Source organism: Schistocerca americana, chromosome 4 (genome assembly GCF_021461395.2).
Source record: "Schistocerca americana isolate TAMUIC-IGC-003095 chromosome 4, iqSchAmer2.1, whole genome shotgun sequence".
Classification (NCBI taxonomy): domain Eukaryota; kingdom Metazoa; phylum Arthropoda; class Insecta; order Orthoptera; family Acrididae; genus Schistocerca; species Schistocerca americana.
In genome coordinates, this window is record NC_060122.1 from 687457343 (window position 1) to 687483407 (window position 26065).

General features: G+C 44.1%; 1 protein-coding gene and 1 non-coding gene across 3 annotated transcripts in view; both read left to right on the forward strand.

Moving 5' to 3' along the window:
- The window catches only part of LOC124612476, a 630115-nt gene that overhangs the window by 324810 nt on the left and 279240 nt on the right, over positions 1–26065 (forward strand). Inside the window, exon 1 of one of the 2 annotated variants that reach the window (XM_047140711.1) lies at positions 18262–18493. The exons of the other annotated variant lie outside the window; for it this stretch is intronic. The gene's annotated coding sequence lies outside the window, so the exon portion shown is untranslated. Of the gene's footprint in view, positions 1–18261; positions 18494–26065 lie in introns of those variants that run through there. 2 annotated transcript variants of the gene reach the window in all.
- Positions 7687–7761, forward strand: Trnav-cac. The gene has a single exon. It is a non-coding gene; the product is annotated as a tRNA-Val (tRNA).

Genomic DNA, 26065 nt, shown 5'->3' on the forward strand with positions numbered 1-26065 from the left:
AATTAACATTAGCGGTCATTGAATAGATTCGTTGACAGTAGTGTCTCATGCCGAGCTGCTCCGATTCCTCTTCCCCACCCCACCAGTCATCCCCCTTCTTTATTTAGCATGAGCGGGAGCAAGCTCGAACTAGCAAGTCGATGAACAGGCCTGCTCTAAAGTATTACAGACGCTCGGAGAACTCCAGAGACGATTTTCTTGAGAATTTTTGGCATTTGCGTTGTACTGCGTCTGGATATTGATTTTTGAGTTCTGAGCTTCATTTCTGTAGTATGTAAAGCTCAGAACTCAAAACAAAAGAAAAAAAAATATTACAAACTTTCGACTGCTGTGTGGTCTCCTTGCAAGAGTAAATTATAAACGTAAAGCCCTAGTCTACGGTCCTCTGCTCTCGTTATTTGCGCATCTAGGTCCATGCAGTGTCACCTGCCGAGATATATGCCCGCTGCAGAATGGCGGGCGTGGCTCTAGTGAGATACTGGTAGTCCCGGTGCTTGTGAAGTCTGCCCTGGCAGAGCGCCCTAATCTCCTTATCCTGGCGGCTCGCCGCCGGCCTTGGTATTCATGGGGAGCGCCGCCGAGGAAGTCCCTGTTTGCGCGGTGCCCCCTGAGCCGGCTATTGTTGTCACCTGCTGGGCGCGCGCCCTTGTTCCATCTGCAGCTGGGCGCAGAAACTCCAGCGGTCTGTACTGCGGTGTCAGGCCATTTGTCCCATCCAATATCGTCCAAAGACTGGAATTTAATGCGAGAGTGGTCATGCCTCATACTTACTCCCATGGAATATGCAATAACAACTTTCCTGCAATGTAATATCTTCTCCGTATACTGTCTCAGTTTGTCGTGTACTTTGTTCAGCGAAAACCAAGAATTTATGTGTTAAAATCTGAAACTTTTAAAGTGAGCTTATTTTGAACAGCTCCCTTCACAGGCTCGTCGTCTGAATATTCGGAAAGCGACAAATCTTGAATTCACGCTGCATGTTGTAAGACATCCCTTCCAATTTTTTTAAATAAACACTAGCGTGTTCTTTGCGCCATGATATTACAGCACTGCCATTAAAAATGTTTTTTTTTCTCTCTCCTGAAACTGAAACTAGATTATAACTGCAACTGCAACTTACATAACTGAAGATATAACGTTTGAGGGCATACTGGCCACTTTTAAAATGACGTAGAAAGACGGACACCGTCTGGGCCACTTTTTATGTTTATTCGGATTATCTGTTTCGACCTTTATAACAAGCCATTTTCAGATGCAATATTCATTACTGTCAATAGCAGTTCGTCAGCAGGACGAGGACTCGATAACTAAAAGGATTTCGCCCTGCTGACATCTGGCGATTCGCATTAATTATATAAGATGATGAGCTGTAACACAAGTCAAGTCGAAACCGTCAATCTGAATTAACATCAAAATTACTGTGACGAAGTCATCCTCAAAAACGGCTTGGTTCAAATGGCTCTAAGCACTATGGGACTTAACATCTTAGGTCATCAGTCCCCTAGAACTTCAAACTACTTAAACCTAACCAACCTAAGGACAGGACGCACATCCATGCCCGAGGCAGGAATCGAACCTGCGACCTTAGCGGTCGCGCGGTTTCAGACTGAAGCGCTTAGAACCGCTCGGCCACTCCGGCCGGCCGAAGTCGTCTTCCTTCATGATAATTTCGTCTCCCAAACAGACCAGTTCCCTGATCCGTCTACCTATTTTCCTCTCTCGCCCAGTGATTACCGATAACCATCTCTCCATTGGAGGCTCAGGTACCCTGCGTTTCTGAATGATTTTAGGATTGCAGGCACGTATCTCAATGTTATACCTCGAAGCTAGCAACAGACTCTGATCGTAAGCTGTCTTTCCAGGCACATATGAAGGTTTCTTCGAAAAACCCTATTTAATTAATCGGAAGAATTCCAGACAACTTTTACTCTTTTGTTTATTTCTTTTTCTATCTATTCAGACACTACCTTGTTTAGGTCTGCAGCGGCTTCGAAACTATGGAATGCAAGGACTCTTGAGTTGTGGGTGGCGTAATTTTAGTAGCATTTTAAAGTTTGTGATATGGGGAAATAACGAACTAAAATGGACTGCAAGGGACCAAGCGAAGACACCCCTGTGTTGTTAGAATGACTGAGGAGAATCGCCGGCTGCTGTGACCGAGCGGTTCTAGGCGCTTCAGTCTGGAACCGCGCGACCGCTACGGTCGCAGGTTCGGATTCTCCCTCGCGCATGGATGTGTGTGATGTCCTTAGGTTAGTTAGGTTTAAGTAGTTGTAATTCTAGGGAAGTGATGACCCCAGATGTTAAGTCCCATAGTGCTCAGAGCCATTTGAGGAGAATCTGTCAAACGTCTTCGACGCTATTAAAACAGTGTTAGAGTTCAGTCATTTTAGTAATTACGTTTGGAAATTGGTGCCTACCGCACCAGCCTCAGCTGATGTGTCATCAGCCGAGGCTACTCGGAGTATTCCTGCTGTCGTCCGTCTGGTCATGACAGCTTCTGCACGCCCAGGCTGGAGCACTGTATAGTACAACCTGAACAATCCGCCATTTTGAATCCCACGTTGAAGGCGCTCGTTTAAACTCTACGGAACGCTTATGCTTTACAATGCGCTCTTAAGGGCACCAAATGTACATCCCTTGCGCAGACAATATTACAGCGTAGTAGATGTATTGGCTAACATTTGACTTTAAGAGGTAATCAAATTAAAGTAGGTGATTAGACGAGTTTAATTTCTTCATTTGTGGGACCATACTGTACGTCGTTGCTTTACAATTCTTGAGGGCATTGTCATTCTGTCGTTGCAACTACAAAAAATACGTCGTTATTTTCGTCAGAAGCTTTTCGTTTTATTGAGGTAAGGCATCATCAGTGGTTTACAATTAATACAATTAAGTGGTCTATAATTGAGCAAATCAAAATGTAAATTACTTAATTACGGACCATTGATGATGCTTTACGTCAATAACGCGAAACGCTTCTGATGAGAAAAACGCGTGGTGTTTTTTTTTTTAAAATACCGTCATGATTAGACGAGAACTTAGAGGTATGATAAATGCGATTACGTTCCATGTATGTCATACGTTGCTGTTCTAAATATTTAGCAAATACAGTTAAAATGCGTTATCAGTGTCGTATTTTCTGGTTTATGTATGGTACACGCATTTAAGTTTACGGTAAGTAAGAGCTGCATTCGTAACCAATTACGGAATAGTCTTAAAATGGAATACAGCAGGCATAAAAATTTCATGTTAGCACAAGAGGGCTGGCTCTGAGCACTATGCGACTTAACTTCTGGGGTCATCAGTCGCCTAGAACTTAGAACTAATTAAACCTAACTAACCTAAGGACATCACACACATCCATGCCCGAGGCAGGATTCGAACCTGCGACCGTAGCGGTCGCTCGGCTCCAGGCACAAGAGGGAATTGCACGAGTATTCAATGTATATTTCAAAAGCTTTAAGATATACCTGTTAAAAGTTATTAAAAAAAACAGGAAGTTCTTAAAAGAGTATTGGGTGTTAGCTTAGATAATCACTGTAATATCAAACTGATTGAAAAAAGCAGCTAATACTTTCGACCGTTACTTCTCAAACAGCTGAGCAATTGAAAAACACACATCACGCCAATTAGCCTACGCCACTTGAAGCATACAACACTGTCCTCGCCTTGCGATTCAAAATGGCGGATTGTTCAGCTCTGTATATCCAGTGCTTTAGCCCAGGCACCCGAGTTAGCTGTTTCGGCGTTGAAGCGGCTGTTGTCTGGTAGGTTGCGGCCTTTGACGCAGCGCGAATGTTTGGTTTCGCACTGGTCGTTGGAGTGTACTCTATCACATTCCGAACCCTATGACGGCCCTTGATGACCATCGGCGATGTACCCAGTGTTGGTAATTAGTCGAGCGTTCGGTTGATCTCCCTACTAGTGTGATAGGTCTCACCACCCAGACGCGCCTGAGTGATGAACAGCAACAGGAGCAGCAACCCCGAGAGTCCCTCACTTCTGGCTTCTGTGATGAAGTTGATGCGACCAGCACTTTGCGACGTGTTGTTGGCGGAAGACAGTAAGTCTCCCCATCAGTACCGGCTGGTTCATGGGAGGTGCTGGAACATCTTGGACGTTTTGTATGTTATCGATCCCAGTGATCAATCCCCATTGAGAAATGGAAAGGTGGGGTATTTTAAAGGACTAGCGTGGTAGTATGACGTGAGGTCTGTTCATTCTCTGCTGTCAGCAATCCACGTTCTCCAACCCTCACTGAACAATTCATTACAAGCTGTTCACTGCTGCTCCCAGTTCTCACTGTGCTTTATGGCGTAGGAGATATTTTTTTGCATCACGTTTTATGCGCAAACGAATATGTCTTTCTCTCTCAGCTTTGGTCTTCTGTCTCCGTCATCTTCCTACTGAATGTGTACTCGGCGCTTGGAAGCTGATGACGATGCTGAAATGTGTGTCCAGGTTTAATCCAGTTGCGGCATTACTGGTTCGCTTCCGCCTCAGACTCTGTCTTAACTCTGCTTGGTATTGCTTGTGGCAATGCTAGTGTTTTTTTTTTTATTTTAGAAAATTCTCATTCCCTTACCTTACTGTTCTGTATGTGTAACACACACACAGAGTGTAGGTGAACTGGATAAATAAAGAGTGTATCAAAAAATCATCCTACTTGGTACGTCTATATTTCTGAAACTAATAAACATACACAATGAATTTTGTTTTTTGATGAACGGCAAACTCAAAAAGTTTTTTTCATACCTTTTCATAGGTGTCCAATATGGCCCCCTTGAGATGCACGGCATATATCAATGCGGTATTCAAATTGTTCCCACACTGCAGCGAACATGTCTTGAGTTACAGCTTCCACAGCTGCTGTCTCATTCCATTCATTATTGTTGGTAACGGAGGCACATAAACAGAGTCTTTTATTGACGCCACACAAGAAATAATCACATACAATAAGGGCCGGTAACCTTGGAGGCCAGTAATGTAAGGCTGAGTCATTTGGTCCAGTGCGACCGATCCATCGTTCAGTAATCCTTTGATTTAAAAATTCCCGCACTTCCAGATGCCAGTGTGAAGGTGCCCCATTCTGTTGGTAAATGTAGTTCGAAACAGTCTGTGAGGAAAAAAGTTCTCAAGCAGATCGAGATACATGCTTCCTGAAACATTGTTCTCGGTAAAGAAAAACGGGCCATACACCTTTTCCCGTGAAACTGCTCAAAACACATTAAATTTTGGAGAGTCGCTCTCATGTTGTGCGGCTTCATGTTGTTGTTCCGTACCCCATATTGTCACATTATGACGGTTGACCTTTCCATTTAAATGGGATGTTGCCTCGTTACTAATCACTAAGCGTGGAAGAAAACTGCCATCCTCCATCTTGCCAAGAGCGAAATTACAGAACTCCACATGTTGTTGTTTCTCACCTTTACGAAGAGTTTGCATTAGCTGAATTTAGTATGGTTTCATGTGTGAACGTCGACGCAGCACACGCCAGACGGATATCGGTGGCGTATTGAGCTGTCGGGCTTCACAGCGAACGGATTTCTGCGGACTCCTTGTGAAACTACGGCGGATGCGCTCGACGTTTGTGTCAGACACTCGGGGAGGGCCCATCGAATTGCCTTTACGCAAACAATCTGTCTCTCGGAATTGTTCATGTCGCCGTCTATTGTCTCTGTACTGTAGGAGGATCCACACCATACCCAGTACGAAAGTCACACTGAACAATTATTATTGACCCTCACTGCGCAAAACTAAGAACACAAAACGGTTTCTGTTGCCCCGACACCATTTTTACTTGAACCGAAGTGGGTGCACACTGCTGCTATCTAGCGAGAACCAAGTAAAACTCGAGTGTTTGCTCTTTCCAACAATACGTTCTTCCCGCACATATCTCAAATAACATAATAATTACGATTTTTTTTAGACCGAATGATTCTTTTTGATAATGATAATGATAATGAATGACAAATGACAGTAATTATAACTGTATAAAATTTAAATAACCAATGGTCTTCCAAGGAGATAGACCTTGAAATGTGGCAGTATGAGATACGACTTGTCTAGAGACTCTACAGATGGACGGTAATGTGTCGTGGCACGGATTTTACAAGTGAATATGACACCTTACCCATGCGTAATAAAAATACAAAGACGAAAAAAAGTCGCTAGACAACACGGCTGTCAATTGAAACAGCCGTATACGCGGAATAAAAGATTCACTTGCGCGACTTGTAAGTACAGCCCCAATGCAGTACAACGAAATAAGCGCTAGAAGAGCAGGCGACTTTTTCAGGCACCAGGAAATTGAAACCGACCAGAAGACTCCCGCCAGCACTCTTGCGTCCAGTGGGTCCCGTGCTTTCTCTGTGTTGTCCTCCTCCAAAGTTGGCGGTCACTGGTCTGACGCGTTCGTCGCTCACCCGCTCGATCCGTAGCCAGCAGCGGAACGTCCCCCACCGTGCCGGGCACGGCTTCGCGCCTCGCTCATCCAAGCGTCACTTCCACTGCTCGCCACGGTCGCTCATCGACTTCCATGGCGACCCCCACTCGATGTTACGGTCGATACAAATGCATGTGAATTAAGTGATACTTGATGAATGAGCGGATCGGGACTTCAACTGTGCCGCGAATACTATAGCTGCCGTACTTACTGAAACACAAGTATCTCTTGTCTCATTGCAGAGACAGCGTCGTCAGTAAAGCGAAGTGTTTCGGATAATGCATCAAGACATGTTCTTTCTACATTTGCCTAGTGTGGAGAATCTTTGTGCAAGAAGTTAGTTCCCGAGGAATGGAACAGTGCCTTAACTATTCTGCTTTACAAGAAGATAGTTCCCAAGGAATTGAGCAATTTTGTAACTATTCTGCTTTACAAGAGAACTTCCCTTAGGAATGCTGAGAAAACGTTTTGTGAAAGGCAATCTCCTTGTCTTATTCCTCTTTCAATACTGAATTTTCTATTACCGTATGCTGATTGTAGCGCTGGGGTTTGACTCGGGGTACCCTAAAGCATCTGTACTTTCGTGAACATACCTCGTTTTCAACTGCTTTGCACCGAAGTTCCAATTCTCCAATTCATTCCCGTCTGTATTACCTTTCTATGAAAGTGAAGAAAAATCATTTATCGTCAACTACATCTAGAATAAACACTTTCGTTCCACTGTAATTTAGATGACATGGTGCTATATGAAACACAGTGAGCAAATAATGTTGAATTGTTGCTGAGATAGAAGTATTTGGAACGCAGATGTTTCTGAACTGATTTACTATGGTTTCGAAAGCAGGAATGTAATTTAAGTACTTCTCGGCCACACGGAAGATAATGTGGAATAGCTGACGTTCTAAATAGGATTTTGTGAATTTTCATCATATATAACTTTATAAAATATAAAACATCCAATCAGATACATACCTCTATTACTTCAGTGGTGTACAACCGGTATCCCTTAACACTAGTTTAGTGTAATCTGCTGGCAATACCGGCCATGACCTCCTTCTTTTGTGCGAATGCACACATATTCTCCGAACTCTTACGGGACTTGGTAAGAATGTCTTCCACGAGTAATGAATGTGTTGGGGTGGGACACTACGAATGTAGTGTGTGGACATACAAGGTGAGAATGTGGGTCTCGCGAGAGGCGTGCAAAAGATAGTCCCTGCAGGCGTGCTATCCTCTGTGCCCTAGGTGGCTCAGGTGGGTAGAGCGTCTGCCACACAAGCAGGAGATCCCGGGTTCGAGTCCCGGCCGGGGCACACATTTTCACCTGTCCCCGTTGATATATATCAACGCCCGTCACCAGCTGGAGGTATTAATATAATTCTAATTTCATTTCTGCTCAGGGTCAACAGTTGGGTTGCAAGTTACAGCCTAACCTACCGGAAACGTCCCATCATCAGCGGCCTTTATTATTACAAATTATACACTGCTGGGATATTTATAGCTTGTTACAACACCAGATGATCCAGAACCGTACGTTCCAAGTTCATCTCACCAGCCATATACGAAACAGATCCTCCATATCCTCTCCCAACGCAACTGCAACAGCCGGCCCCCTCTCAACACTTCCCACCGACTACACATCAACGTGCCCTTCCACATTCTCCCTCAATACAACTTCCACATCTCCTCCCTGAATTATCTTTCCAATCAGATCTGATTCACTCCTTCTTATTCTCTCTCACGTCAAGTTTCCGTCGTTCTGTCCAATCTTACTCTTCTCTTCCCTCTACATAACCGTGGCTTAGCTTCCATGTAACAATCCCTGTCCAAAAACCCTATTTTCCTGCTACCCTTCCTCCCACACTGCACATCGCTACGTACCAACATGGCAATTGCACTGCCACCGCATTCTTCAGAACACCACTACACTGTCCTAAACGCAATCTAGTGCTGATCCTAGCGCTTTTAGTGCAGAAAAAACTGCAGGGTTGTGAAGTGATTCATTCTTTCTATTAATATTTATCTAAAATGAGGGAGAAAGAAGTTTTAACATTATCAAAGTACATGTACCAGTTTTAAAAATTATAAAGGAAACACTAAATTATTTTTCATTTAAAAAATTTTTAAATATCTTTTTTATGGAGTAGAGGCGAAGGTACTGCTGCCAGCCCACCGTCGCCCTTCTGGACGAGGGGCTTAAATTTTTAATGATGAACTACATCTTGAAACGTCCCCTTAGAAAAATTATGAATGACTGTGCTGCTAAACTTCTACGTCATTTGATACAAAGACAGCTGAGTAAAACTCAACGTACTCAAACAGTTTTCTCTTTACTTATTCTGATCATCACTAAACTGACACAATATTTTTAGCTCAACGCGATCTGACTTTCAAAAATCCCTACAAAAGAATGGCCCTCACTAACAATAACCTATACCTTTCATGAATCACTTACCTCACAAAAATCTTCGTTACTCGAACTACTGCAATACAGTGAGCGCCAATACTGCCAGCTAAATAAAAGATTCTGACTACTGTAGGCACTAACTACTGATAGGCATAGTTAGCAAATGAAAGATTTTGATAGAGAACAAACAATGTATTTACCGTAATAACGTTCAAAAGTCGTCATATATATATATATATATATATATATATATATATATATATATATATATATATATATATATATATCACCTCATGACATCCATCTTTACAAATTACCTTTTTCTGGCAGACACACGTCCAGATCGCCTGCTTATAGTAACCTCTCAAATCTCTGGCATCTCTCTCTCCACATGCACCACTGCTGGCGGCTCACCTCCAACCGCCCAGTGCTACGCGCTGTTCACATCCAACTGCGCAACACTACGCAAGCAAATATTCCAACAATGAGTCCAACCAGCCACTGACTGCACACAGCACAGTCAGTGATTTTCATACAGAGCGCTACGTGGCGTTACCAACATAAAAACCTAAACAGCTTACTTACAATCTGTCAGCAAATCTCCTCTTCTAACAACCGAAATGTGTTACAGAGCATTTCTTCCGGGTTGGTTATTCGATGCATATTCCTCCACTTCTAACGCCTTTATCATTTATCGAGTGTTGTGCAGGATCCTTTTATGAGAGGAAGTCAAATGAAAAGCGAACACCTGCCACAATGATTCCATTCAAAAGCAATCAACACAAGCGTTAAGATATTTATCCCGCTGGGAGAGGAGACGATCAGTTGATCAGTTTCTCTTTCGCGAAAGGCGTCCGACTGAAGTCGACGCCTATGCATCTTTCTTCAGGTCGCCACAGATGGGAAAAATCACTCGGTGAAAGATGCGAGCTATTCGGGGGATTTGCAGTGTTTCGCAACCAAACAGCTGAAGCGTAGCCTTCGTGCGAGTGGCGGTGTGGGGGCGAGTGTTATCGCGCAATAGGATGATCTCGACCGACAGCCTAAGGACAAATCCAACACTGGAAACATCCCACATCCTCTTCCGAAGAGATTTAAGCTGTTCGTGCAAGTTCCGGTAAGGTAATGATGACCTCCGACTGCAGGAGCTTTCAGTTCGTCGAGTTCCTCGAGCGTGGTACCACAATTAGCGGATAGCGCTTTGAAAACATTTTGCAGAAACTACGACAAGCCATAAAGTCAAAACGCCTAAGAATGTTGTCGGATGGAATCATCCTGCTGCGCGATAACGCCCAACAAAATGATTCAAAAGGCTCTGAGCACTATGGGACTTAACATCTGAGGTCATCAGTACCCTAGACTTAGAAAGTACTTAAACCTGACTAACCTAAGGACATTACACACATCCATGCCCGAGGCAGGATTCGAACCTGCGTCCGTAGCAGGTGCGCGGTTCTGGACTGGAGCGCCTAGAACTGCTCGGCCACAGCGGCCGGCTAACGACCAACATCTCACTCCCAATCGGACCGAGACTACGCTTCAGTTGTTTGGTTGGGAAACACTTCGTCATCCTACGAACAGCCGGGATATTCAACCATGTGATTTTCACATATATGGCTTCCTGATGAAAGACGTGGGAGCGCGTCGGTTTCAGTTCGACGAGGAAGTTGGTTTATTGGTTTGGGGGAGGAGACCAAACAGTCAGGTCATCGGTCCCACCGGATTACCGAAGGATGCGAAAGGAAGTCGGCCGTACCATTTCAAAGGAACCACCCCGCATTTGCCTGAAGCGATTTAGGGAAATCACGGAAAACCTAAATCAGGATGGTTGGACGCGGGTTTGAACCGTCGGCCTCCCGACTAGGAAGTGCGAGAGTGGATGCGGTTGTGAATCCGTGTCAGAGGCATACGGCGTTCTACGAAACAGGAATTGATCGTCTCGTCCCCCAGGAGGATTAGTGTCTTCAACGCGTTGTGTTGATCACTCCTGAATGGAACTATTCCATGTGGTGGTGGTGGTGGTGGTGGTGGTGGTTAGTGTTTAACGTCCCGTCGACAACGAGGTCATTAGAGACGGAGCGCAAGCTCGGGTTAGGGAAGGATTGGGAAGGAAATCGGCCGTGCCCTTTCAAAGGGACCATCCCGGCATTTGCCTGAAACGATTTAGGGAAATCACGGAAAACCTAAATCAGGGTGGCTGGAGACGGGATTGAACCGTCTTCCTCCCGAACTATTCCATGGTCACGTTATGGCGGGTGCTTGGCTTTGACTTGACTGCCCCCTGTGAAATGAGCACAGGGATCACACGTCTGTCGAGCAGGAAGGCAAGTAATGTCTTCAGGCAGTAAATATAATAAATTTCAGTTTTTGACGCAGCACGAAGTTGTGCGGGTTCGCGGCGGTATTTTGTTTATTTAGAGATGGGGAGAGGCTTCTTGCGCGAGCTTTCATCGGCTTACGCCCGGCCGATTTCAGCGAGTAATGGAATAAACGGCAGGGCTCGGTCATTTCCTCTACATATTAGTGGCGTCAAAAATAACACAGCGACCTTTCCGCAATGGCGGCCTCGAGGAAATGTTTGCTGGGCTTGCACCGGCTTCTGAAGCAAAGCCGCGTCGCGTTCTCTGTGAGTTACGGCTGAACTCCCGGCGCTCTGCGCGCGGCGAGGCACCCTTTCGAGTGGCTCTCGACATTATAAACCAAACATTTTCAGATGTTTTGGGCGTTCCACAGTTCCTTCATGCAGTGCACTACCTTTTTTTCTTTTTGGTGTTTTTCTAATTTTAGTTCGCTATTTGAGATCTGGGGAACTTAAGCACAGGACGGAAAAGGGCAGAGGACGCCAGAAAGCCTTTCTAAAACAGATCTATAAAAAAAATATTTTGTTATAGTTAAGAAAAGGACGCATTCAGTTTATAGCATAGCTATGTAAAAGTGATAGATAGTGATAATACTACAGAAAGTTCAGGAAAGAAGCAAAACTGAATAGGATAAGTGTAATATTGCACCCAGCGTGTCAACTACAGCCAAAAGGAACCGTTTTCTGAAAGCAACCTCCTTTGACGTTGCGAAAAATGCTATAGTAGCCCTGAATGGCGCAAAGCTGCGTTTTGGAGATAGGCGGCAGTAATTTTTGTCTGCGAGGGATACGAAGACCAGGATAGGAGAAAAAAACCGAAAAGCTTGACTTTCATTTTTTTTCTTTCTTTCTTTACTGCACTGCAGCCTCTTTGCCTTTAACTTAAGTACACGTTACATTCATTCTACTCAAATATTTACGAGGGCAGAATTTTGTATATGATGACTCTTCAAGCTTTTGAAATAAAGCTGACGTTATTAACGTTCTACCTCTTTACCCCTCATGTCTACTTATTTATTTCTTAACATAGTCACCTCGGGGACGAAATGTCTTCCTACCGGAGATCACGTTGTTGATGTTACTGCAAAAAGTCTGGCTTTGTCGACGGAGCCACAGCCTCACCTCTGCTTGCACCGTTTCAGCACTATAGAAGTTCAGTGCTCGACGGTGTTCTTTAAGTTCTGAGATCAGATGGAAATGAAACGGGGCCGAGGGACTGAATGGAGGATGATCGATAACCCCAAAGCGTCGAATTGTTGCAGATGTCGCATTGGTCTTGCAGTGTCGTGCTGAAGTTGAGGGTGCTCCAAGTGTGGACGAACTCCTAGCATTCGAAACTCGATGACAGCACACTTTCTCACGCACCGACGTAATTACATTACACACCGCCATGGTACACGCTACAACGCTACACGGAACCCCCTAGCGGCAGAAGACTGCAAATATGTAGACCTGAAGAATAAAGATGTAGAATGTTAATAATGTTTGTTTTAAAAATCAAATAAAAATAGTATGGATCGTGTTCTCAAATTGTTTTATTTGTTGGCAACCGGTTTCGGCCCGCTCCTCAGACTATCTTCAGGCTTTTCCCCGCCATTGTAGCTGCTGGTGGCGGGAAAAAGCGTGAAGATTGTCTGAGGAAAGTGCCGAAACAGGTTACTAAGAAATAAAAAATCTGAAAACGCGATCGAGACTGTTTTTTTTATTATTTTTAGAATTATATACCGATCGCTGTGCTCCAATTAGAGAATGAAAAAGTTTCAAATGTTTTCACATAAAATATCGGAGACATTACTTCTCACCACGTCCTCATACTACTGAAGTCAATTTTTACCCTATGCAGACCGACTACTACAGCTGATACCTTCCCCATGACCATAGCTACGAGGGTTGGAACTTAAATAGCGGCAACTACACTCCTGGAAATTGAAGTAAGAACACCGTGAATTCATTGTCCCAGGAAGGGGAAACTTTATTGACACATTCCTGAGGTCAGATACACCACATGATCACACTGACAGAACCACAGGCACATAGACACAGGCAACAGAGCATGCGCAATGTCGGCAGTAGTACAGTGTATATCCACCTTTCGCAGCAATGCAGGCTGCTATTCTCCCATGGAGACGATCGTAGAGATGCTGGATGTAGTCCTGTGGAACGGCTTGCCATGCCATTTCCACCTGGCGCCTCAGTTGGACCAGCGTTCGTGCTGGACGTGCAGACCGCGTGAGACGACGCTTCATCCAGTCCCAAACATGCTCAATGGGGGACAGATCCGGAGATCTTGCTGGCCAGGGTAGTTGACTTACACCTTCTAGAGCACGTTGGGTGGCACGGGATACATGCGGACGTGCATTGTCCTGTTGGAACAGCAAGTTCCCTTGCCGGTCTAGGAATGGTAGAACGATGGGTTCGATGACGGTTTGGATGTACCGTGCACTATTCAGTGTCCCCTCGACGATCACCAGTGGTGTACGGCCAGTGTAGGAGATCGCTCCCCACACCATGATGCCGGGTGTTGGCCCTGTGTGCCTCGGTCGTATGCAGTCCTGATTGTGGCGCTCACCTGCACGGCGCCAAACACGCATACGACCATCATTGGCACCAAGGCAGAAGCGACTCTCATCGCTGAAGACGACACGTCTCCATTCGTCCCTCCATTCACGCCTGTCGCGACACCACTGGAGGCGGGCTGCACGATGTTGGGGCGTGAGCGGAAGACGGCCTAACGGTGTGCGGGACCGTAGCCCAGCTTCATGGAGACGGTTGCGAATGGTCCTCGCCGATACCCCAGGAGCAACAGTGTCCCTAATTTGCTGGGAAGTGGCGGTGCGGTCCCCTACGGCACTGCGTAGGATCCTACGGTCTTGGCGTGCATCCGTGCGTCGCTGCGGTCCGGTCCCAGGTCGACGGGCACGTGCACCTTCCGCCGACCACTGGCGACAACATCGATGTACTGTGGAGACCTCACGCCCCACGTGTTGAGCAATTCGGCGGTACGCCCACCCGGCCTCCCGCATGCCCACTATACGCCCTCGCTCAAAGTCCGTCAACTGCACATACGGTTCACGTCCACGCTGTCGCGGCATGCTACCAGTGTTAAAGACTGCGATGGAGCTCCGTATGCCACGGCAAACTGGCTGACACTGACGGCGGCGGTGCACAAATGCTGCGCAGCTAGCGCCATTCGACGGCCAACACCGCGGTTCCTGGTGTGTCCGCTGTGCCGTGCGTGTGATCATTGCTTGTACAGCCCTCTCGCAGTGTCCGGAGCAAGTATGGTGGGTCTGACACACCGGTGTCAATGTGTTCTTTTTTCCATTTCCAGGAGTGTATTTATTTACGGCTCGTACAAAATAGATACGTGTTTCAAAGTTTTGCTGACCTTCAAAGTGGTCACCAGCATAGTGTATAATCCGTTTCCAGTGATGTGGAAGTCGTAAGATACTCTTAGCAGTACCAGTTGTGTTGACAGTTCGAGCGGGGTGGTCTATTGGACGACGAATTTGTAGCAGTTCTGAAGCGAATGCCACGAAGTGTTTCCTTCGGTTTAGAAATCGAGTTGAACCCACGAGGAATTAAGTCAGGGGAGTGCAGTAGGTGGTATAGTACTTAGCAGCGCCATCAGTCAAACAAATCAGTAACAGCTTGCACTGTACGTGCTTGACCATTGTCCTGCAAAATGATGGTCACGTCCTGCAGAAATTGTCATCACTTCTGTCTCTAAGCTGGTCGTAGGTTGTGTTCCAAAAATGAACATCCATGCCCTAGGCAGGATTCGAACCGGCGACCGTAGCGGTCGCGCGGTTCCGGACTGTAGCGCCTAGAACCGCTCGGACACCCCGGTCGGCGAATAATTTGCCTTGAAAAAAAAACATAAACTATTTCAAGTGAAGCTAAGAATTAAATTTAGTTGAATTGAATTTTGCTACTGAAATAATCATAGAGTTTGACAAGTGATACAATATCAGTTTGTGGGTCCCTGCCATATTCTTCTCATATTAGAAAGTTAATTGGAATATTATTGATATTAAGGAAATCTGATAGATTTCTATAAATGCTAGTATAAACAGTGTAATTGTGGCATTATTTATTTTTATTTGTGGTATTTATTTGTCAGTTAAGTCAGAACCGCCTCCTGGTCAATTTTAATTCTGCACTTCTTGCAGTAACATTTTAGTACTGATCCAAGTAACAGTCTTAAGTGTAGCTGTTATTAGTGTGAGTTTGGTGCAAATTTTGCTTTCTATGATTACTAGTACATGCAGTATTGCTGACTGCTGCTACACACAGCTCAGAGTGCCCTGTGTCCGTTTGTATCCTGTGCACTATTCAAAGGGAAATATTAATGAAAGTAACATCAACAACTAATATTTAGTTTTCTTAAACATATATTTCCAAATTAATGTGCCTAATTGGGCTGGCGGCCATTCATTTTTTCATTCGTATACGAAATTTTCTACTTTCATTAAACCCCAAAGTTTAAAGCATGTTTAGTTTTTCTGTTGAATTCATCATATTCACACACGTACGGTCAAAATTATAAATCCTCTCAGAGGGTAACATTACTTTGAGTCACGACAGGCTAATGTTATAAGTCGTCATGGCCATGCCGTGTCTGCGCGCAGAACGGGAAGGGAAATTAGTAGTAGTAGTACAACGTAGACTCCGCCACGCACCGTTTAATGACTTAAGCAGTTTGTATGTAGATGTAGATGTATAAGACTGCTGGACCTCTTCTCCAGACCTCTTCTCCTGTCGACGCGACGGTGGTGTATGGCGATTGTATTTTCGAACTATTTGACCAAATTCCAACATGTTACATCTTTAACGTCTTCTTTGGAGCCGGCCGTTGTGGCCGAGCGGTTCTAGGCGCTTCAGTCCGGAACCGCGCTGCTGCTACGGTCGCAGGTTCGAATCCTGCCTCGGGCATGGATGCGTGTGATGTCCTGAGGTTAGTTAGGTTTAAGTAGTTCTAAGTCCAGGGGACTGATGACCTAAGATGCTAAGTCCCATAGTGCTCAGAGCCATTTGAACCATTCATCTTTGGAGGCTGTTTCCAACACCACACACAAAAATGGTTCAAATTGCTCTGAGCACTATGGGACTGAACTTCTGAGGTCATCAGTCCCCTAGAACTTAGAACTACTTAAACCTACCTAGCCTAAGGACATCACACACGTCCATGCCCGAGGCAGGATTCGAACCTGCGACCGTAGCGGTCGCGCGTTTCCAGACTGTAGCGCCTAGAACCGCTCGGCCACTCCCGCCGGCCACAGGAAAAAGAATATAATTTACTCGTTCTAAAAATATATATTGTATGGCGTCATTCTATCTACAGGGTAAGTCAAAAAGGATCTTACAGCTTTGGAACAATATAGAAATTTTCTGAGATAACTTCAGAATCGGTAGATGTATCATTTTGTGGCAAATAACACTAAGTTTGATTCACGTAGTGCACCAGTACACCATTCCGCCACCAGGAGCGCCAGTGTAGTGCACAGTTAAAACGGCCACTTTCAGTGGTGCGGAGCGTGCTCGATGTGTGTTTTGGTTTCATGGAACGAGTTCTGCACAAATGTTCGGCGTAAATTTCTCACCGAATGCGCTAAAGAAGCTCTAAGCAGGCCTAGAATTTACTCTTGGTGCTACGTCATTTCCTTATGTAAGTTCGAGGTTTCCTCGATAATCGCTTCCCAGGCCGGTCGATCGGCCGTGAACTTTTGCGTGGCCACCTCGCTCCCCAGTCTTGACACTACTGGATTTCTTCCTCTCTTGTTTCATTAATGACCGTGTGTATATTCCTCCCCTACCAAATATTTTAACCGACCTGAAAAATCGATTCTACAATGTCGTCGCACATGTTACGCTCGATTTGCTAATACGAGTGAGGGAAGAAATTGATTACCGTGCGATGTTTTCCGCATCAGAAATGGTAGTCACATGGAACCAAAATGACACTTGATACTTTTATGTGAAACCTGAGGTTATTTGGTACAAAATGATACAATTACCGATTCTGTAAGTTACCTCAATAAATTGCTACGTCGTTCCGAAGTTGTGAAGTCCTCTTTGAATCACGCAGTCTATATTTGGATACATATGACTCACAATCCGCAAAACGGAAAATTACTGTGGTTGTAGTACACCGCAGTACTGCCACGGGATGAGGGTAGATGTAGGGGAGCAAAACTCTGGAATGCATGGAGAAATTTCAGTCTAACTTATTTCATATATGATATACTACCTAGGCCAAAAACCAGGAATGGCGGTGCAATGTGAGTTGTAAAAGTAACCAAAAACGACGGATGTAAATGAATAAAATAAGTTTGGTTTTACACAACAGAGGGATCTGATTCCACTTCACATCTCAGTAAATTAGGGATAAATATCTATACAGTTTAGTCAGTTGGGTGTGTGACTAAAGTGTAATTTCTACAGGGCCTTGCTTTAGGGGCCGGCCGGAGTGGCCGAGCGGTCCTAGGCGCTACAGTCTGAAACCGCGCGGTCACTACGGTCGCAGGTTCGAATCCTGCCTCGGGCATGGATGTGTGTGATGTCCTTAGGTTAGTTAGGTTTACGTAGTTCTAAGTTCTAGGGGCCTGATGACCTCAGCAGTTAAGTCCCATAGTGCTCAGAGCCATTTTGCTTTAGGGTGTTTATATTGTCCTACATTGTAGCAGAGGTAATCGACAGCTTGTTTTACGAAAGGTGTGATACCTAGTTTAATTTCTTAATTATTTCAAAGAGTGTTGTTAACGTATTCCCGGTGCCCGAGTAACATGATTCAGGTTTTCTGGCTATGTGCACCGCATGCGCTCTGGAAGGCGTTCGGTTGTCAATGTGATGCCGGTGTAGCCTCACAGAGGCAGTGTGTGTAAACCCTGGAGGCCCCACAGCCGCTACGCACAGCGCGAGAACTTTTTGCTGAGTCGCGACAACGCTCGCTTAGACTACGCAAGATCCGATGGATGCGGACAGCTACTGCTGTCTGGCGGGTGAATCAGTCGCGGCTGGCGCGACTCACGTCTCGGCAATGCAGTGTGCCGACTCCTTCCGCCGCGTTCGCTTGTGTTTTGTGACGTTTTCACCGATACGTGCGACGAGCAACAGTGTTGCCGTTTTTGCAGTGTAGTGCCGCCTTGTAAAGTGCTTTTCAGTCAATTACTCCTTCATTTCAGCAACAAATCAGTGTCTGTTCTAAACATTTTTGGGCCGTGAAATTCTCCGCAGTGTAAGCGGATTGTTGACCCTCGCCGTGGGAAAGCAAAAAGCAGTAAGTCTCATGGAAATTGTATTTGACAAGGTTACATGTAAAAGTAACTACTGATACCGGATGTTATTCATTCTGCACAGTGAGCAAACAGAAAAGGAAATTTGGAAATTTGTGGTAAGTTCCTATAGGACCAAACTCCTCAGGTCATTGGTCGCTAGGCTCACACACTTGCGCGTGTGTCTGAATTTCTAAGGGAACAAATTGCTGAGTTCAGGAAAAAAAATTTAAAAAATTGGGTAGCTTTGTAATTCTGTCAGAGGCGGCCAGGGAGTTGGACGATCAGTTGAATAGAATGGATATTGTCTTGACAAGAGTTTGTAGGACGAATATCAACAAAAGCAAAGGATAATGGAACCTCGTGGAATTGCTGCAGATGATGCTGACGCAACTAGATTAGAAATGAGACACCGAACATAGTAGAGAAGTTTTTCTATTTAGACAGCAGTATAACTAACGATAGCCAAATTATGACCAGATGAAACTACAGTCGTCTGGCTGTAACTGTGGATTCTTAGATTGCTTGCTGAGTTGGCACGTAGGAACTAGAAAACATAAAAAAATTGGTCCACTTTCTTACACAAATCATAAAAAGATTTACTTAACTCGACACATTTCTTTGCCACGGAAGCGCTTGATAATTTACAACTGTCAGTGGTTATTAAAGCATCACTTGAGCAATAATTAACGAACTGTTCTCTTGAAGTACAGTGTTCCACATTTACGAAAGTACAAGTCCAGCTGAAACTCTGAATGACTTGTTAATCCTACTCAATGGTGATGTATGCTTCAGCTGTGGTCACAAACTAGGGCAGAGCGCTTCCATGCTTGGCTCTGTATTCAAATGGTTCAAATGGCTCTGAGCGCTATGGGACTTAACATCTGAGGCCATCAGTTCCCTAGACTTAGAACTACTTAAACCTAACTAACCTAAGGACATCACACACATCCATGCCCGAGACAGGATTCGAACATGCGACCGTAGCAGCAGCGCGGTTCCGGACTGAAGCGCCTAGAACCGGTCGGCCACAAAGGCCGGCGGCTCTGTATTGACTTCCGGTGCGAAGGTGCTGCTGAGGAGAGAATGTGTTTCCTTCAGGAGCGCCTCACACATGTCATTGCGAATTGCAGTGACATCACGCTAACATCTGCGGCATCGATGTGTGTTGCCGACTTCGGTGTGCACCATGTCTCTGGACAATAGCACCGTATTATGTCTAAATGTTTTGATTGCGAACATCGTAGGTTAGGCTTTACCGTGACTATTATTGACATTAAATGAAACAACAAGTTTACTGTTGTTTCATTTTATGTCTATATATTTTAAATTTTAGGAAGTATTTCCTGAAAATATTCGACTGGAATGTACACTTGTTCAGAAACTAGACGTGGGTGATGAACAGTGTAAACAAGAACAGTATAAAAGCTTTCTAAATGTGGTCCTAAAGAAAAATGCTGAAGATTAGATAAGTGTAACTAATGCGGACGTAGAGCTTCGAGTTGGGGAGAAGAATATTATGGTACAACCTGGCTAAAAGAAGGGAGCGGTTGTCATGACACGTCCTAAGTCATCAAGGACCAGACAATTCGGTAATGAATGCAACGGTGGAGTATAAAAACAGTATGGCTCGATTACGTAAGCAGGTTCAAGTGACTGTACGTGGCAGTAGCTATTCGGAGACGAAGAGACTTGCACAAGAGAGTTTCCTCAAATTAGTCTTTGGGCTGAAGACTATTAGCTGGCTCGAATCTGCTTACGAAAGAAAAGTTTATCAACAAATTTCGGCTCTCAAGAAGAGGACAGACGACGTCATACGGCTTCAAATCACATCGCTTACACTCAGAACATTTCCACAGTGTCATACTGATGGAATCGCACTCGACGTCAGAGGGCTCCTTTCATGTTTTTCGAAACGTTATATCGCAGAAACGCTAATACAATCACCAATAAGATACATATGTGTACGTGGCTCATCGTCACAGCTTGAAGGTAAACTTTCTTCACTAGGACGCAGCAGACATGACACAGGAATGAAACAATATGTTGTTGTATGATAATGAGAGACGGAAGAGGGTGAGACCTACCTTAGCTGAAATTAGCACGCATCAGAAAGGGTTACATATTGTTACAAATGGGGGAAACTATCTGCGATATCAAATGCTAGGTGAAATTTATCATAGGCGCAAAGGTTACGTCGTGTAACAAGTGATTACGAAATGGCGATTTAAACATTCAGCAATCGAATCAGCTAAGTAGAAGACACGTGCAAAGTAAATCGGTTATATTAGCACTCACATAACTCAATTTTGTTCACGATTTCAAGCACACCTTAGAATAAACTGAATCTAAGGGGAGAGTGACTAACTGACCGCATAATGTTACGCATTAAATGACAGGCATAAGATTCTGTAACCAGACACGAGCCTACTGGTTCCAGAAACACACGGAACGTTTGCAAGACCATGCGGATGGATACAAGTTCACTCTCTCAATTCATAGCTAGCTTAGAGCACGAAATTAGTGGAAGATTGAGCCGTAGAATGCGAACGCTACACGAATATTTAATAGAAAATATTGCATAAGTGCAACCACTTCGAATAACCGCAATAAGTGGAATTTTCTCATGAGTAGTGCAGACCTACTAATACTGCAGACCCGCCAACACTGCATCTGACACACGTCGACCGACTAGTAATTCCAAGCGCCCGGAAAACATGTATCAATTTCAAAACTATTCGTCATACGTGGTCCCTCAGCACTGGTGGGAAGTCACTCGGAAAACATCTCAGAGAGACACCTCAAAGATCTATTGATACTAATTCCAAAACATCTTTGCAAAGTATCAGCAAGGACAAGTCCGCGAATTACTGCAAGAATACAACAGTTAATACGAGAATGCAACAATCAACTTTCAAGTACACCATACTGATAGATCTGTTGCTGATCGCTCAAAAAAAATAAAATAAGAATCGATCGGACAGTTATTTCGACAACATACTAAAATCATCTTCATTTTCATTTTCACGTACACATAAACATGTAGTCCACAAGCAATTGTACAGTGCGCATGGAGGGACATGGGGACATAATATTAGCGATTTTCTGTTCCATTCTATCGTGTATAGACCCTACACCGAAGGGAAAATGACTTTTTATACGCCTCTCTCTTATTATCATGAGCCCAACGCGAGATATGCATTTGCTGTTGCAGAGTAGTTGCACGTCTTCCGTGAGAATCAGTTCCCCAAAATTTAGCCAACGACTTTTTGTGTAAACAGCGTCTCCTTTCTTCCAAAGACATCCACGTAAGCTCTCTGAGCATCACTGCCACAGTTTCGTATGGGCTATCCCAAGCTGTTTCGATCTTAACAATATGTTTCTGAATTCGTTCAGTGACTGCTGTCATGCCAAAATTGATGGGAACTACATATGCTGGAGAAGTACTTGCATGCTACTTCCTATACAATGGCACTACGCCTTTGATCGTTAGCACATTTTGATTGAATGAAAATGAAATGAAATCAAGCAGCTGATGTCAAGTGGTTGATGCTGTTGCTGCTGCTGCTGCTGATGATGATGATAATGATGATGACAGAGAGGAGGAGGAGAGGGGACAAGGTGAGGTGGTGGAGGTGAAGTCCAAAAACAAAACTTGCACAACATTTATTTCTGTCTGTTAAAGTAGAGAGCGAGCCCCAAGACAGACGAAGGACTTCCTGCTTGTCCATAATTAAAACATAGTTGTATGTTACCTACGAAGATCTGCACACACAATACTTCAGATGTTTCTTTTTGAAGAAGGAAGATAAGTTTCAGTATATATTCCTGACATGGTCAGCCTGGGAGCGATCTGCAATGCATGGTAACTGAAGAAAACTTCACAAGCCAAGATCGTTAAACAATTATTTCATTGGATGACCAGATTCGTCAGAGCTATGCTGGCATCATCGGATATTATGCCTTGAATTTTTACAACGTATTATTCATCAGAGTTACAAGTCACTTCACACTGCATATGGTAGTGGACTGTGAAGTTTTCTTCAGTCTGTAGAAGAAAGGCCTGGGAAATACTAGAAAAGATGGGAGCGGAAAAAGAGAGAACACGCAGAGTGGAGGAGATGTACTGTGGACGCCTGAGTTGTGCGTAAGTAGGAAATGGAAGGACTGATTAGTTCCAGAAACAAGTGTTGTGAAACAGAGCAGCGCCTGGTCACCTCTACTCTGAATTGTGCTCTTGGATGATATAATGACTAATGTGGCAGAAAAATCCGGAGAAGACAAGATGAAAGCCATGGTGTTCGCGGATGACTTCATAATCTGGGGAAACAGGGAGGAGGAGATTCACAAATAGCTGAATGCTTGGGAAGAAACTAGGGGACAGTATGGAATGAAATTTAATGCAAACATATGTGATGCTCTGGTTGCAACTACAAAGAAAGACAGTACGACTAGCGGAATAGGGATTGGAGGTGAACAATGGAAGAAGGTGGAAAATCTCAAGCATTGAGGAACTGTGACAAAGGAAAAAGATGTAGTAAGAAAGAGATTAGTGAACGTGAGACAGGCAGAAACATTTCTGCGAAGTGTTAAGAGCCCCGTTTATAACAATAATGCACAAAGGAGATGCAAGCAGATTACAGGCATGTGAAATAAAGTTCCAGTAGTGTTTGTTTATCTCGTCTCCAAAGTTTCTGGCTGATTCCGCAGTCTGCTGTGCATCGCCAAGTTGACGTTTTGTTTGAAATTTTGTTATCTTACGTATTTCAATTCTGTAGCGCTGTTTGAAGTTGTGCAACCATCCACTGCTTCCGTTGAAATCTCTGTAATCTATGAACGCGCATTTTGGCATACCGTGGTAGGTCACAATCATGCATTTTTTTGGAGCTCCTTGAAATACGCAAGCAACAGTTTTGCAACAAGTGCGCCTTGTCCTCCCTTGGCTATTCGCAGTTTTTCTCATGCATTAAACGGTCACTTTGCTGTTGAATTATTCGAAATCGGTTCATAATTGTTTGTTTGCTACGTTGCGGAAGATCTTCCACGTACGTAATTATGTTCAGTGCCCGCTACCTGGACAACGATTGTCCTCTACTACGTTTCACTGGAGACGTGATTTATGGATGCCTGTCCGAGAAGGATGATGAACTACATGACTCTAAACCTGTTTCAGTATCACTTTCTCTTGTTTATTACGCATAGTTATCATTGTACTCATGTTCATTGTCCGTACGATGCCACAAATTCCACTGACCAATCTTGCAGAAAAGCTAATATTTCATCCGCCACTTTCTCACTCTGCGAAATTTCTTGGGTTCTTTTCTGAAGAAATGTCAATTTCGGCAGCTCTTGTTGCAGGTATAATGCAGTTGAAAGGTCTCTGTTGGATTCCTTTCATGTTTGATTTCTTAAATCTGCTGTCATTTACGGCATAAATTCCTCTTCTAAACTTACTGTGGCGTTTCTGACTATCTGGGAGGAGACTGAGTAGTGGAACGTGTTACTTTTACACATAAACAAGAACGATCTGTCACACTACCACTCTTTAAAACACAGTTTATATGTAATTCATGTCACACAGTCTCATACGGAACCTACATCCGCTATCTTTTATATACTGTATATGATAAGATACTGTCACCCCCTTCCCTTCTGTGTGAGAGGATGAATGAGCAAATGGATTTCTAGTTGCATGCTTGAGGGTAGCAGACAAGCCTGTCTGCTAGAGAACAGTAGGACCAACGTCGGAACAGGTAGCTACGCTTTCTAAAAGCAAAGAGGTTTCTATCCTTAGTATGGTCCTGTCCGTCCGTTGTCATGTTGGTATAGGAATCTGCCCCTCTGGCCACTTCCGTTGGTATTTGTGAGCCACCCCTCAGGAAGGGACCAGTCAGTCTGTCCGTGGCGAGCGTCTGAAGTGGTAAGATCTCCGGCTAAGCGCGTGTCTGCTAAGTCCGTAGGACAATGGATTTCTTAAGTTCAGCCTAACTGAAAATTTAATCACCTTTATTTCAGGTTTAGCTCTAAAATATCTAATGTTATCTTAAATTGCAGCGCAGTGTAATTCTCGTGTGAAGTTCAGAATATATTCCGGTAGTTGCTTTGTCACTACTTTGTGAGTAAAGTGGAACCACGTGTTGATCAGTAACTCTGACTAAATGCGAATGCGCGTGAGATTATAACGTCTCGTCTTGACAATTATTTTCAATATAGCAACTTTTCTTTATGTTCAACCCACGTGGGGTGTACTTTGTGAAACCAGTGCCACGTGCTTATACAATTGTTTGACCCATCAGGTTAATAGTAAGACGATAGTAACCAGTTCGAGGTTTTTCTTTTGTAAATTGCTTTTCGATCTAATTTATTTTAATTGGCTCTGAGCACTATGGGACTTAACAGCTGTGGTCATCAGGCCCCTAGAACTTAGAACTACTTAAACCTAACTAACCTAAGGACATCACACACATCCATGCCCGAGGCAGGATTCGAACCTGCGACCGTAGCACTCGCGCGGTTCCGGACTGCGCGCCTAGAACCGCGAGACCACCGCGGCCGGCTTATTTTAATTATCAAAATTATTGTGGAGTTACACTCTTTGTGTAAACCAAGTTGACGACGTGAGCATGTGGTGTAATCATCAAAGTAGCCCTCGGCTATTCTTTTCGGGAAGATTTCACAAAGAGTTAATATGAATTTAGTATACCAGTGTGTGGTAATTACATGACGGACAGGATTGTGCTACGAACGTAACTTCTTTGAGTGAAAATTGAATCGGTTGGTAGTGGTTAATTTTCTGTTGCATATGTTTCAACGTTCTTTGTGTGTTGTTTTATGAATGCAGTGTTGTATGCAGTCTCCCAATCTTGGCTCTATATTTGATGTGTTCCGTAAGATTACAATCTCACATTTTCACAATCCTAAATAAGGCACCAGTTTAGTTAGGAATCAAGTTTAATATGCTGAAATTCCAATGATCAATGTTAAAATAAATTTCCAAATATAAACTGATTTATTTCTTTTTATTTAAATTCTCTTTTATATATATATCACCTGTTGTCGTATGACTATTAAAAGATTATAATTAATGTTAGTCTGGTTGGGAATTTGGTAAGCTAGATTGGATACCTGGTGAAACAGTTGGTCAATAATGCAAGGTTAACTTCCCCAGACAGCTCACAGCTTTTAACCCGCTTTTATTGGCTATCAGCACCGCTTACATAGCAAATTAATGCAACAACGTTACACAGTGTTTGCTTTGTTTATCGTTGCCGTGGCGCTGTGTTGTATCGACACTACTAGCACTGTACCACTGTTAGAAGTTAATCGTAGACTAAGCATTTCAATTCGCCCTGTAGCTCGATGCTATGCTCAGCATCGGATATTTCCTAGTCGGTCCCCTGTTGTCAAAGCAGACAGTATTGTGGTTGCATGGTAGACAGTACATTGTGCGTCGAATGGCGTAAATATCATTGAATTCTCCTTTTGCGCTCTTGTACTCAGGGTGTTCCATGTAAGGTGAAACGGACGCTTAAAGAGAATGTAAAACTAGAGGCTATTCAAGAAGATACACGAAGCGA